The sequence below is a fragment of the Numida meleagris genome, chromosome 12 (assembly GCF_002078875.1).
Source record: "Numida meleagris isolate 19003 breed g44 Domestic line chromosome 12, NumMel1.0, whole genome shotgun sequence".
NCBI classification, from domain to species: Eukaryota; Metazoa; Chordata; class Aves; order Galliformes; family Numididae; genus Numida; species Numida meleagris.
This window is the reverse complement of record NC_034420.1, coordinates 5,652,591-5,668,303: the sequence shown is the minus strand read 5'-3', so window position 1 is coordinate 5,668,303 and position 15,713 is coordinate 5,652,591. Positions and strand designations below refer to the sequence as shown.

Sequence of the window (15,713 nt, the reverse complement as noted above, 5' to 3'; positions counted from 1 at the left end):
GAGCTCTGTATCTTCCCTCTTCCTATTTGTGACTGTTCCTTTGCTGACAAACTGTTTCTATTTCTTCCATGGTTCTGGTTTACTAGTTCTGCCTGCAGCAAATTGCTAGACAGTTGCTAAAAAACGTCAACCAAAACAGTCAGAAATGAAGTTTGAGCAAAAGGATTCTTTCAGTCATGTGAATAATAGCTAATAGTGTTGGCCCAGCCTGCTGCTGTAAATGCAAAGACTTTTATTAATAGAAAAAATGTATAGAAGTTAAAAGAAACGGAGTTTTGTCTGGAGTAATAAAAGGAAAAACATGGTGTATTACTCCCATGTGCGCAGTTCCCTGGATGATGCTGTTGACAGTGGTTTTGAGTTATAAATACTGTTTTGCCAGTTCCACATTATTGTCTCAAATAACTTGTTGCATTTAGCTTCCTGTTATTTGTCCTTCCTAATTTTGATTGCTAATGATTTTGTTGACCTTTGTGTATCGTGCAGGTTAACATTTGTATGTATACATTTATCTAGATTTTGATATGGCTTCTTACTGGTTTGTATTTTTGCACTGTTTGTTATGTATATTAAAAATTAATGGGAAGATTTGTTAGAGAAACTAATACTGATTGTATTAACCTTGGCTTTGTTCTTACACTACTAGAGGATCTTTAAATGCCTACAGATTTTCCTTTCCTTTGTAATCACAGACAGTATATTTATTTTTATTTATGGATGCTATTTGAGAGAATTGGTTAGTGCTCAACTTTAAATGAGCTTTATGTAAAAGTAACCGGCTGAGTCAGTAAAGAAAAAAATGACCAGATGGCAACCTCAGTGTGGGATAGAGATAAATGTGAATCTAAAATGAGGAATGTCCCAAATAATGAGGGTCATTTGAGAGTAAGATGGTATGTGCACTTTGTGGGCATGAATAATGCATTCATGTACGTACTTCAGTAATTGTGATGCATGAGTTCTCTATAGACATTTTCACAAGATCAGTTTTACATGGGAATCAAGTGCTTTAGGTACCTTAATTATTTATAATATGTATCTGAGAGAAGAAAAATGTTTGAATTTTCAATAACTGCTTTTAGTCTTGGTGTCAAAGAAGGGGACGGGTGAACTGGGGAAGAAATCCTTTATGACCTTGCCAGGCTCAGCTCTGCCATGGCAGGAACTGTTCTCTCAATTCCTCTTTTCCTTTCTGCCAATTTTAATGGCAAACTCTTCAGCCCTGCAAATCAGTGAGGTCAAATTTGAGTTGGTAAGTCTATACTATCCCACCTTAAAGAAACTGTGAAAGTCAGCCTGTCCCACCGTGTGAAAGGTTACATGTGGAATTGGCAGGAACTCCCTCCCTAAAAGGACAAATCACAGCACTTTCCCTTATGTAGTTACTCACATCTTTTCCCCAGAAACAAAACCAAGGGAAAAGGTGTTGCTCTGCTTTGTTTTAATTCCTAGCTCTGGTAACAGGGAGAGTGTTGAAACACAGGGCAGCTAAATCAGTGAGAAGGAAATGGTAGTGCTATCAAAGTGATTTGTTATGGGAGATTTCCTGCAACATGAATGCTGCTTAGAGCTCAGTTTGTATGTTTGTTGATTCTGCAGAAATTTTAGGTACAAGCTTTTAAGGATTGCTCCTCTTATGCTTGCTTAAGTCAAACAGCCAACATTCAGGCCCTTGTGGTAACAGAAAGAAAGCAGTTGCGAGCTTTGCTACTTGCCCAATAACTGTCCCAGAGGCACCTTTGCACTGATGCTCCCCTCTGATACTCTCTGCTCTTCTCTGTCTTCCCCCTGTTCCAAACAGTTGCAGAAGCAACTATATTGCTCTTTGTTTATTTTGGATGTGCTCAGCACAAGTGTAGGAGCAGGCTGAAGTGATTTATAGAATTCTTTGCAAATTGAGGAAGTTACTTGCTTCCCATCAAAAATGAATGCTCTTTTCTTGCAGGAAAGACATTCCTAGGGCTCTCCCTTTAACAAAGAGATCTCTTTCTTCTCTAAGGAAAAATAGACAGAGACTAGCATGTTAGCAGCATGCTCAGACCAAAAATGATCATAATCATGTTTTTCTGCAAATTATCCAATAAACCTATCAAATCTCTTCCCTAAATTCTCTCTAGTTCCAATAAGTCCAGTATTTGGATCTGATGCATTCTGGATTCAAGCTGTGGTTACTTCCATTGTTCTGAAATCAAAAGTCTTTGGTTTTGGTAGTGGGTTTGACAGGTAGTTAGAGAATAGCTCTATTTAACGCTCTTTTTTCTGAGGTTTGAGACCACAGAGGGGAGACTAGCACCATCTTCCTGAGAACCACCAATTATTTGAGTGTGTTTTCCCATAATATTTTTCGTGCAGGGCTGCTGGTTCAGTTTACTTCTGCCACAATACATTTGGAGCATGCATTGTAACGTTACCCCAGCTGAAGAGGTGAGATATGAGAGTTTAAAAAGAGAGAGCAAATTATAGCCCATCTGTGAAGGCAGAAAATTTATTGAAACAATACGCATGTGATTTGGATGACCGAAATCACAGGCATCCAGATAACACCCTTGAAGACTCTTTGTCCACTTGATGAGATGACTACAAGCCCACTGGGTGGTTGGGAATCATGTTCTTCTGCTGCATTTTCTTCCTTTTATCATTCCAAGTGAAACAAAGCTTTTCGCCTGCATCCCAATATTGAAAATCCTTGCTGCTTAGCTGATCATGTGGTTACCCGTTTAGCTACCTAAAGGCTGGTCCATTGACCTTGTTTGGTAAATTTGCTAAAAATATAGCTAGAAATAAGGAACAACTGTCAAAAGAAAGGAACCCAAAACAGGAAGAAAAAAAAAGTGTTCAGAACAGTTTCATCTCAATTATTTGAAAAAAAAAAAAAAGAACATAGTAATAACTTTTACTTATTTTTCTGCCTCAGTTTCTACAACATTCCTGATTCTTGCTTGGACTGTAGGTATTGAACTCCAAGGAGTTCAAAATTATTTCATTTCTCCACAGGACACTGCATGCAGTCTACCTTTGGAACAGAAGTGTGTCAGATATGCAGTGTGCCTTCGTCTCACATGCACACTTTTTTTCCCACCCCTTAACATTAAGGCCATTTCAAGTGTCCAAGTTCTGGTTCAGTAGTAATACTTTGTTAAATACTTGCTTTACATGGTATTTTATTTACCTCTGGTTCTTTGAAACATACTTGTTGCTAGTGGTACGTAACTGGTTTGGAACTTCAGAACGCAAAGGAAAACAGAAAACAGACAAATCCTCACTTCAAACTGAAATCCACTCTGATACGGGGTCATGTCTCCTTACTGAGTCCTACTCTTCCTCAAAATCATTAGAAATGCCAAAGCACTGAATATAGCACTACATATACATATATATGTATTAGAGAACCTTTTCTTTGCATCTGATTGATAAGTTTAGTCCCACTCATGTAATTAATATAAACTTAACGTATTACATGCTTGATACCTTTCAGGATAATGAGTCCTGCACTTAGTGCTAGACAGTGACAGAATGTGCCTCTTTTGAAGATCTTTGCATTCTGCTTGGTTTTGCAGTGTGTTCAGGTTTATCACTGGATGAGCTCCAACAAGAAAAAAAATTCAGTTCCTTACAACACGAATTTAAGTAATGGAATAGCATTACAAAAGTTAAAGAACAAATTGCAACGTTGAGATTATAGTAAGTCATACCAACCACATTAGTTGCTATAAAACCCCAGCTAAATGGCAAGATGGGCTAATTACCTTCTGCCTCCCCTTTGGCTGGCATGGCACCAAGAGTTTCAGCTTTCCTGATCTGACCCTTTGCCTTCGCTGTTAAACTGTCTGAGGGTTAAATATGAGACTGGCTCAGAGAAGCTGCTGCAGGCAACTGCTTTTCTCTCTAGCACAATAGGGCATGAGGCTTTTTATCCCCTTATCTAACACCCTTCAATTCCTAAGATTGTGTACTGTGATGTCACACGTTAAAATGAGAATTACAGCATTTCCTCTCATTTTCTATATTGTCATTTTATTACCATTCCTGTTGTGTGTGTAACACTTCCTTGGCTTTAGGTTTCAGACTGCTTTCTCATGTTGCAGCCTTTTTAAAGACTTATTTTGGTAAAGCTTTTCTATCTCATATCATAAGAAATATTAAATATGTGCTCTGCTTAATGGATTTCTTTTCTTTGTGCATCCTGTAGAAACAAAACAGATGGTAAAACTGGGAATAGGATGTTTCTCTTGGGTAATACTTCAATTCAAATTCACTTTAATTCACTTTAATTTCAGGATCCTTTGTGGGGATCCCATCTTTTTTAGAGTACAAGGACAAGTTATCCTTAGAAACAACAGCAGGAAAATTACAAAGAGTCTAAGAGGAAAAATTTCTCTGTACGTTTTATTTAAAGCCTCTTGGATTTGTGCCACAGGGAATATGTTGCAACTGGAATTTTAAAAAGCCTGGATCATTTCAGGATACTTGCAGTTCTTACTAAAATAACAGCAATAAAATTTCATGGTTGAGAGCCTACACAGACCACAAAAGGACTGAGGAAAGCACTTCCCTCTTATCTACACAATAGCATAATTGGCTTAGTGCATTGGCGGAGATGTATCATCCCCACACATGACAACAGGTAGCTGACTATTTACTGAGCTGGGACTGAAAGGAACAGCAAGCCAGTCCGACATAGCAGCATTTGCACTCTTTGGGCAATATTCCTGAGACTCAGATTTTCTGTGCTGATACTTCACTGTTATATCTTTTCCCAATATTAGAACAACTGAACTGAAATTCCAAGGCTTTTACTTTCTTTGTGAAGCTCTTGGTAAAACGTTTCCCCAGCTTTGACTGCTTCCTGAGAGCCCTAATCTAAACTCACTTGGGGTACTGGGAGTGCTAAGATCGCTCCTGCTCTGGAAAACACAGGACTTCATTGAGCTGCCAGCCAGCAATGCGCAGGAACGCTGCGGTCCCGCAGGGTGCAGCACACTGCTGAAGGTGCTCTCTCCTGGGCAGGCCTGAGAGCCCTGCTCCATCCACTGATGACATCATCATCACAGATAAGCAAGAAAATAGCACTGCAAAGAGAAAGCTCCCATGCTGATCTTACCTGGCATCTGCATTAAAATAATGCTGAGAGCTCCCTCCCTTATCCATGGATTCTCTGTGGAGAAGTAGGACATTAGGACCTCAGCCTTTCAGGAACATCAGTTAATAGGAAAGTCCCATCTGACAAGTATTCCAGAGGAGAGCATATTTTGTTATGGATGCAGGTGTAAATAAACAAGCAATTCTGGTGCATTCCCTACTTAAATTCTCTAGATAACATGCAGTTAAATTGAGGAAGCTATGTAATGCAACTACCAACATTCTTGTGGTCAAAAAAAAAAATAAGGAAAGCATTTTCCTCGCATACCTGAGGTCTATTTCTACCTTACATGATGTATTGTTCTTTTCACTTCTTACAATTGTTTTGATTTTTTTAAATGTAATTCACCCAGACAAAATACACGGAACCCATAGCTTTCCCACCTAGTCCTGAATATGCCACCTGGCACATAGCACCTTCCAGTGTGCTTCCCAGAGTCAGCCACAGCCTCTTGCATCTCTTTTGACTGCTGTCATTCTTCATGTTGGCTCCAAGAGTCATCCTGCCAGCTGTCCCACTGCTGCTTGCATTTGTGAGGCTGACAAGCAATTGAACTGTTGCACATTTTATGAATGAGCATAAACTTAGACTTGATGGTGCTTGCAAAAGAATTCAAAGGACAGCAAAGGCATTGTTCAAGCACTGACATGTCGTAAGAAGGGCAGGAAAGCAATTTTCCCTCCCTGTAATCCTATCAACCAAAGCCAATCAAACTACAACTATAAAACAAAAACATGTCTGAAATAAATGTTCAGTGTCTTACATACTGATATTTATTTGCTTTTAATTCAAAAGCGTGCTGTCCATTAAGTCAAAGGTTTTTTTTGTTTTGTTTTGTTTTGTTTTTTTAAATTCAAGATGTCCTCCTAAGGGGAGGACATATTAATGATTGTGAGGTTAATGACATCTTTAGTCTATTGGGCTGTGTCATACCGCTACTAGGATATTCCCCTGCAGCAATTGAACACATCCTTCATACTAAGGAGCAGACTCCCAGCCTAGCACTGCTTCTGTTGGTATTGTCTGCTGAAAGGGTTTTCTCAAGATCATGCTGGGCTTATATGGGAGGCATAAGGAGATCAGTATTTGAACAAAGACGTATATCACATGAAAATGGTTCCATAATAATATCTGAAGCAAGGAAAACTAAAACTTGCATACTGACCTTCGCTTATACTGTACATTACAGAGGCAAGCTTCTGTTTCGGAAGGATAATGAGATATACAGTGTGATTAAGCTTTCATCATTATGCAATTTTTGAAAGTGTGAACTGATCTTTTATATATAAAAAAAACTACCATGTCTTCATTTTCCTTTTATCTTCATTTTTAACCTTCTTAACACAATAATAAACTAATAACAGGACTTTCTAATTTGAAATTAAAAAGGGATGTCATACTTCAGAGGGTAAGAATCCAGTAAGTTTAGTTGACTAGGATAAATTTGTATCAGCCTATATTAAGTGCTAATGACACACATCACTAGCGGCCTTCAGGCAACTAAATCCCTTTGATATATCTATTCGTACATCTTTCAAGTGCTGGGCATGGATCTCATTAGAGTAAATGATGCCATCCAAATAGTGGTTAATTGTTTGTTATTGAGTGCATTCTTTGTTCCCAAAAGGTTAGGGTTATTCAGACAGTTAGGTTTTAATACAAACTTATCACTAGGCTCAATAACAGACCAGTCAATGCGTAATGTGGTTCCTCTCATTCTGACTATTTCTTGGCTGTAAAGGAAATGCCGTAGAGGAAAACTTAGTCTTTCTAACTGCAGATGAATTTCCTTCAAATTCCCTGAATCTCTAATACTTTCAACATTTCCCTCACCATAAGCTCAACATGGTTTTCATTTCAACAAATTTAAAGCACATATCAGTAGCAATTCAATGATGTCTAATTGACTGTTCTCAGCAGAAATCTAAGGAGGCTGAAATCTCCATTGTTTTGGCAATTCTTTGGTTTTGAGACTGTCCTAACAGTTGATAGTGTAATTAAGAGAGCAGTTTTACTTTGCTGTGGATCTCCTGACATCAGTTACAGATATTACACAAAGAAGCTGATCTAACTGTAGTGGATACAGCTTTAGACTGTGGCTCTCGAAGCTATAGGACATGGCGCTGTTTCAGATCATCAGCCTTGGGTATAGATCACAAAACAGTAAAGTAGCTTGTTACAGTTCCTTTTTAGAAAAGACTCTGTAGTCTTTTGCTATTAATACAATATCCAAAAGCTTCACAATCTTTTAATCAGCAGTTTCCACTGATTTTAATGATCAAAAGAACTGAATAGAACATTTACAAAACTTTTTCAAAAAATACGGGTTACAAAATAAGCTCTTCAGTTCCCCTGAAAGGGTATATAGTTATCATGGTGCTAAGGAGAGCGGATAAATAAGCTGATAAAAGGAAAGATGGTATTTCCCCTTGGAAGCTGAAGTTGGTTGGGTTTAAACTTGCAAGCAAATGTGCAAGGTTCTCTTCATTAAACCCCTCAGGAACAGGACTCTGCAGCTTTCACATAACTATTTTGTCACAAAAGAATAGATGTTAGGAAGACTGACTGAACACAATACACGTGTCCTTTCAGATAATACATCTATCTGTCATTTCAGTTAGAATTTGGATGGCTGACTTTTGATTACTATACAGGTCTGATGTCTGCTTGTAAGAACTACACAGGGAAATAACCCTTATTCCTCCATGTAGTGATTGTCAGCTACACATAGGTATGTGCTGGTGGGCTGCCCAAAGTCAGCATGACTTTGTCTTTCATGAGACGGCAAAGAGTTTATTATGAGGTTTGTAAACTACCATTACAAGCCTCAACGCCCACATTTGTGACTAATAATGCAACCTGATTATTATTCTGATGTATCTTTTTGCTACTGGAGTGAGTCTGGTTTCAAGGGCCCCAGGTAATGTAAGGTGACATCTGAAAAGATGCAGGGAGTCCGAGCTGACACTTCAGCTCAACTTACTGGATGATCTATGGAGTGGGACATTTGTGGCAGCTGCACTGGAAGCTATTCATCCATCTTTTCGTATAGTGGTAGCGAGCAGAGATAATGGCTAAATCTGTGAAAAGAATCAGTGAGGACATTACAGAAGACAGAGTGAAGAGGCCAAGGGCCTTTGTCTAGATGTCTTGGGACTTACTCTGGTAAAAGGAAATGAACACTTTTCAGATGTGAGGTATAAAAATACAGTATTTTGCAGGTTAAAATTCAAGCAGCTTTATTAGGATAACTGAAACCACCACTAAATTTCCTGAGATGCAGATAGATCCAAAAACAAAATCAGGTTAAGCATTTTGGTGTCAAAGGAATTGCAGAGTTCTCCATAAAATTTGCATGCTGTTAGAGATAATAAGGAGTCTTTTATTATTATCTAGTGTCAGACAAGAATTCCCTCTAGCCTGTTAGGTAAGCTGTTAGCCAGCATGTGTCTCTACTTTGCTCCCCACCCCCATCTATTACTTTTTCCATTGAAATTCCATTTTGGCATCCTCTAGGAAGCATGCTCACTGGAAAAATTCTACATGAGTAATGAATATTCCATATCATTATACACTTCACCAAAACTGTGGGATTTTTATCCGTACTTATTCACAAATTATTTGACCTCTTGACCTATTAGAAATATCTAAACAGTTTGATTGTCATGCATTTAGTATTATTTAGATGGGAGAACTACAGAGCTAAGTATTAGTCTAATGTTTCTGAATGAACAGGGTAACTCGTTTGTTACGTGCACTGTTAGTTGACACAATCAGTCTTAATAAAACTTAGCACTGCAGGAATAATTAATACAATACAGTTGTGTAAAATTCTGAGAGATGTATTATTTCTCTTTTTTCCCTCCCCTCCACTCTCCTCCCCTTCCCTTCCCTTTTTTCTGCATTTTAATCAGAAATACAGTAAAGATCTGATATGTGAGTATTTAACACTTTTTTTTTTTCCTAGAGCAGCATGAAGTACTTCAACATTGCTGAGCTGCTCCAACAACTTTCCTAATAGTGGAACTTGGTAACCTTGAAGGCCAATCACTTCACTTGGTGCGTGCGTTATTTCAGCGTGAAGTGAGTTACATCACTGTTTCTGTCACAGCTAACTCAAACCCAACAGTTGTCAAAAGTTTATTCTTCTGCCACTTCTTCATGTGGTCATTGCTCTGTGTGTTGGCTGGGAGAAATGATTACCAGTTCAGTTGTTCCCTCATTTTACACTGTGTAACTTTATTTTTTATAAAACTAAACTGCTGACACAGGATGCAAGCTGTAGGTCTCACTGATGTGTCTCAACATTTGGATACAAGTTTAAATATGTACATGTACTGTGGATTAATAACGTGCCTTGCGTTTTTAGTGACTTTTAAGTATTTTTAAAACATTGCTATCTCTTTATTGCGTATGAAGGACTTGCTAATACTAGTCATCCTGGCAGACTTGGTTGTAGCAGGGTCTCTGATTTTAAATGTTTGAGAGAAGTGCAGAGTGGTGAGAGTCAGTTCTGAGGATATAAACAAATATGATCAGAGAAAATATGATCTCTGAGAAACGACTGACAGAACTGGGCTTGTTTAGACTGGGAAATATAACTGACATGAGAGGGTATACCAGTCTAAAAAGGAATAAACTGTATCACAGAAAGGAAGGTAATAAATTGCTTCCCATGTCCATTGCAGATCAGGACAGGGGATAGGACAGTAAGTAATGGGATTCGTTTTCAGTGAGGGAGCTTCAGATTGGATGGCAGGAAAGGAAGGCAACCAAAGCCACTTTTCTAACTGTAACAATAGTTAAGCACTTGGATATGTCATCCCGGGAGGCTGCGGACTTTTTCTCATATCGGAGATTTTCAAGAACAGATTAAGGAAACAGCTGTCAGAAATCGTTTTGGTATAGCTTATCCTGCTTTGTAGAAAGAGGTGGAGTTTATGACCACCTAAGGTTTCTGCCTGCTCTATATAGAAGCCTTGATGAATGTTTTTCATTTCTTTTTTTTTTTCATAGAAAAGAAATCTTTCCTTAAATGGGCATTGCTATCAAAAATGTTTTGGTGGAACATGTGGGCATAAGGGTAATAGCCAAATTTATTGGATTGACTCCGTCTTTGCTAAATTATTACCCAAGCTATTGTCTCTTTCTCTGTCTGTTTTCCGTTATAAAAATCATATCTTAGTTTTCCTTTCTGACTTTGTCTCTAAGAAATGGGGAGCAAGAATTTAAATGGTAGATTTTAACTCTTTGTTCCTTAGTCAGCTGTAACTACTATGCAAAATAGGATCTTGGTTGTGTTATTCAGTTAAGATGCAAGAAATAAAGGATATTTTTTAAAATTCTATTTCAAATTAAATATTACAGCCAGTTGTAGTTTTCTTATTAAGCAAATGTGTCAGCCTGTGAAATGAGTTCCAGTTTTAATTCGCTGTTTTTAATCAATAACCAATGCTTGGCGTTTCCTTTGGAATTCAGTAAAAATAAGTTATAGAAAGTAAAACATTTTAACATTAACTGTGCTTTCCATAGTTTAGAAATGGCAAACCATCATGGCTGTAACAAATTGTCAGTTCTCATCCAGAACCACAATGCTGTGAATTTAAAAGAACATTAAAAATATACATCTCCTAGTGGAGTAATGATCGCCACCGATGGTAGAGTGAAATAAATAGATCACAGTGTTAAGAAAAGGCTGTCACAACACTAAAAGCAGTTCTGAATCTCTTCAGTTTTCTTGCAGTAACAGAACTGCAAGAGTTCTAGAGTATGTGGCCTTTCTCCTCTCTGGGTTTTTATATTCCAAAATATTTATTACTTCAAAAAAAAAATCAGATTCAATTACAGGATCACATTTATGCAAAACTGTAATATTAAAAATAAAACAGTTGTGGAATAAAGCTTCTAGTCAAAGATGAGTTCCAACTCATCTCATTGTTCTGATCTGTACTTTTATTCCTCATTTATCTTCTTGCAAGGTGAATTCTGGAGTAGAGACTTTTTAGCTGATTCATATGTGCTTACTAAACAGTTGTCAATTCCAAATGTACATTCCACTCATCTTTAAGAGAGACTCTGAGTATTAAGTGTCTAACTGAACATCGGTATATGGTCTAATTAGGTATTTATATAGTAATTTTGTATACCGATACCTTGAATGTACTCAGATATTGACTGACATTAATAGCCCTTCCATCTTAATAAAAATGAGAAAATGCTATTTAGGAGGTACTATTCAGTGGCATAATAGGATGTCCTGCAGAACAAGATCCTAATTACCATGATGTATTCAGTATGGGACCTAAGATTCTGCTCTGTGCATTTTGATTTGGAGATAGATAAACCTTTTCTTGAAGGGAAGCAAGGAACCTTTTTCATGATTACTTTATGAAATATTGTATGCTCAGAAGTTGAGAACAAATATATGTGCACAAATACATACATGCACACAAAGCAGGTAAAATTTTGACTTAAAGAACATTCTGGCCTTATATACTAATATCATTATTTTTATATTTGATTCAATTTCTCCTTTCACAGCTTTAATGAAATGGGAAACTAATGAAAAATGTTTGCAGTCCTGATTATAGAGCACTGAGCAGCACCATCTCCCAGCACATGTACATATGAATCACAGCTCAAATGGATCTCTGATTGCTCATGTCACTTTATACAGTTTATGATTTGTGGTATCAGAGAGGACCAGAAATCATTTTTGATACATTACATTACAGCCCAGTTCAAATCTGCTGTGGAAAAACAAGTCAAGTGTTCTGCAAGTGAATTGCTATCCCCACTATAATGGAATGCTCCAGGAGGTTTCCTTTTATTTGTAGCAGTTGTGTGGCTTAATTTAAAAATAATACTAAGTATCTAACTTGCTCCCTTCATTTTAAGAGTGCTTCTTAAAAATTGAGAGAATTCAATAACTGGTTGGAGACACAGACGCAGCATAAATAAGCCCCGTCATTGCACATTTTGATGATTTCTGATTTAAATAGTTTTTTATTAAATGTGAAATGTCCAAATTACCTAATCAATGTTAGTTGCATGATAAACCATTTTACAGTACTTACTCTCCAGTATCTTATCTCCTAGCTGCAGGATGTTTGTTGATAATACTTCCTTCGTGTTAGACAAGCAGACAATAATTTGATTTTGCTGTTTGCTATCTTGTGCAGAACAGTACTTTAAGAACTCTTTCATGTTTTGTGCTCTGACAAAGTCTGTTACTTTTATTTGTTGATATACTGGAAATCCTCAACATTAATACTGTGGATTTTCTTATTTCTCTTTCTTTCTTCTGTTCTTTTATTCTTTTTGCTCTTGCTCTCTCTCTTTTTCTGTCTTTTTTTTCTTTGTCTCTTTCTTTCTATGTGAATTTCTTCATCTTTTCTTGCCTGTGCCCTTTTCCCTTGCACTCAGTTTGATATACTAACATTGTGTAAGCCTCACACTCACACACATGCTAAATGAAGATCGCGTTACTTTTTGTCACTTGAACTCCAAGCATTCACCAAGATGGCAGCACATACAAAAAGAGTGGCATATATGGTTTCCAATACGAGAAAGTAGGATATTGTCATCATAGGTTCTGATGGATATAAATTTTTAAGTCAAGGTGATCATAGTTTTAATGTCTGTTGAGGTCACAAAATATTGTGAAGGTTTTTGTTGTTGTTGTTTTGTTTTACTTTTTAATGTTTTCCGTGCCAGCCTAAAATATTGAGTAAATATTAAGTATGGCTGTTCTGATCACAAATGACAAGAAAAAAAAGAATAAATCCCCAAACACATTTTCAGATAGTGTCCGATTTAAATGGACCAATGTTTCTTAATTACTAAATGTTGCAGTTTCATAATAAAATGTTTATGATGATATCTCAGTTCAGAGAGTATTTGAAACTATGAAACTATTTTCTGTTTCTTCTGATCTTAACAGCTGTTGCTCATAGTGGATTTCAGTTTTGTCAGGATATGTCAGACTCTGTCTAAGCTTTTTTGGAGATGGTCTTGGATAGCTTGATTCCATTCCATCAAAGCCAATGAGCAGTTTCCAAATTATTTTGGCAGGTATACTCATTACAGATGCATTTTCATCATTCTAGAAGGAACTATGCTGTTGGAAGACAAATAGTGGATTATATTTGAACTTTCTATTACAATTCTTCTTCTACTGGTGGTGAAAAACACAATTTGGGGGGTTATTGATACCCAAATGGCACCAGTCTTATTCTGCACCTACACCTGAACGTATGACTATTTCTTGACTTCATCTCTGTACTGAATGCCTTCAAAATGAGAGGCAGTGTGGCATCTACCTCCAGTTTTGGAAACCCTCCCAGAATGTAACCTGGTAGGGCAAAAGGATGAGCTATCTGATTTTCTCAGTGTGGCAGGTTATGGTAATGGTGCTTGTCTACTACCTGTGTTATAGTGTGGCACAGATTTCATGCCCACCTCATTTCCTAATCTACATATGCTGTGTTGGGCATATACAAGTAGCTGCCCCATCTGTAGTCTTGTTTATTTGTTTTAGAGAATTCAACTGGCATTAATTTACAAAAATGAGGAAGGGTTGCCATCTACAATTATTAATTAGCATGCACATCTGCCAAGAAGGTGTTTCCATAAGCCTGTCTGAAGTACTTTATTGTTGTTGTTTTTTTCATTTGAGGGGGATCAATGCTAATTTTCAGTGTTTACCAGCAATCATAGATGACTTGCAGTTAAAAAGCCATCAGCTCTGTCACATTTTTCAGTGAACAGAATCCCTTTCCAGATGGCCCTTCATTTGGATAATGGACAGCCTAAGGGGATAAAAATGTCACCTGTTGTAGCTAGTCAACAATATTAATAAAAACAGAAGAATAGACCATTCATAAAATGGGCAACAGACCAAAAATAATCTGTGAATTGTACAGAGAATGTTTTTGGTAGCAATCTTGCTTTAAGAATTCACAGACATCCTCAAATCTGGTCATTTTTCCTTTGCGCTAGCTGTTCCCTTGGAGTTTAACCATGAATGAGTCTAACTCTTCTTAATGTATTTCCAGATAAATGAGAAAATATGAATAAGGTGTGATTATGCTTACAAAAGAGCCATGATTACAAATAGGTAAATAATAGATTTCTTGGCTTGTTATCTTCTGCAGAAAATAACATTGGAAGGTGCTTCAGGTTTAATGAAACACTGAGATCTAAATAGAAATAAAATCACTACTTACTACATGAAAAATGGTTTTCCCCCGTGAGTCTGAACAATGTTGAAAGGTGATTTAAAATATTTTTGTGGACTGTAATATAATAGTTATAAGTATGGGTTATGTCCAATTTGGTTCAAAGTAGTTATGCCTATGTCATCCAACCTGGCAAAATGAATGGAGATTTCTGAGTTCTCTGTCTATATTTAGCATATTTTCCATACTTTTTTTTTCCTCACATGCACTTTTATTTATGTTTTTCATGAAAACAAGACTTAGTTTACTCATAATCCGTCGCTTCTTTAGAACTTGAAGGCACTCGTTGACAAACAGGTGATATGAATACAAGAAAATAATTGAGTGACTGCTTAGGAAAGCTCTCATCTTGAAAGAATACACTGAAAAAAAATGGAAGGAGCCATGTACTTTTTAGTTTTATATATATTTAAAGTCTCATCGAAATTTAGATGTCGTTCTCCTAACTTCCCATCCAGAGGCCCCTCAGGTTGCTTTGTTGGATAATGTTGTTTTTTCCATCTACTCAGGAATTCATTCAGTGAAGGATAAAATTTTGAACTACCTTATTTCACCAGATTACTCTGTAGGAAGAAAAAGCCATGTTTTTCCATAGTAGTAACACTGATTTCCAAAGGACAGCTTTCTGAAGAGGAAAAAAAATATTTTTCAGTGAACTGTTCTTCATTTTTAACTCATAGTCAAGAAATAGATCTTGAATATATAAATTGTACCATAGAATCAATTTTCACGCACAAGTGCATGATGTTTTTTAAATGAAAAATCTTACTTGTGCTGTGCAAAGTATTTTTACTAATTACTAGTAATTTCAAGGGACTTGTCCTGGGTGCTCGACTCCATCCCTTTTAAAAGAGCTAAATTTGATACTCTGAGTGTATATTTACTTTTGAAAAATCATACCACAGCCTCCTGAAAATACGTACAAGATAAAGTGATGACACCAACAGAGCTATGCTGTGTTGTCCTATAGAAACTAAATGAATTTGTCAGTAACTGTGCCTACAGCTGCCAACCCTTAATTTGTATGAAGTAATTCACTTCTTAAAAAAGTTAAAGCATGTTAATAGAAAGTCTTCTTTGCAGGTTGAAAAATGCTGATCTTGTGTAGAGATAGCCCTCCAACCATCTGGAGAAGAAGGGACTTTTTCTTGATATTTAATGACCCCTGGTTAATGTAAGCACTTTTTATGAGCTTAAGTGAAATAAGCAATGAGCTTTTTGTAGGTAGGAGGTAGGTTGAGTTCACTTAAGCTCTGAGTGGTAATTGAAAAAAATCAGGGTGGAAATCCTCAGAGCAGTGGAAACTGTGGGAAGCAATGTTCACTGGAAAGAAA

The 15,713-nt window shown here is 36.9% G+C and overlaps 1 long non-coding RNA gene across 1 annotated transcript in view; it reads left to right on the top strand.

Moving 5' to 3' along the window:
* The window catches only part of LOC110405247, a 1,207,595-nt gene that overhangs the window by 353,101 nt on the left and 838,781 nt on the right, over window positions 1-15,713 (top strand). The gene's annotated exons all lie outside the window — the stretch shown is intronic.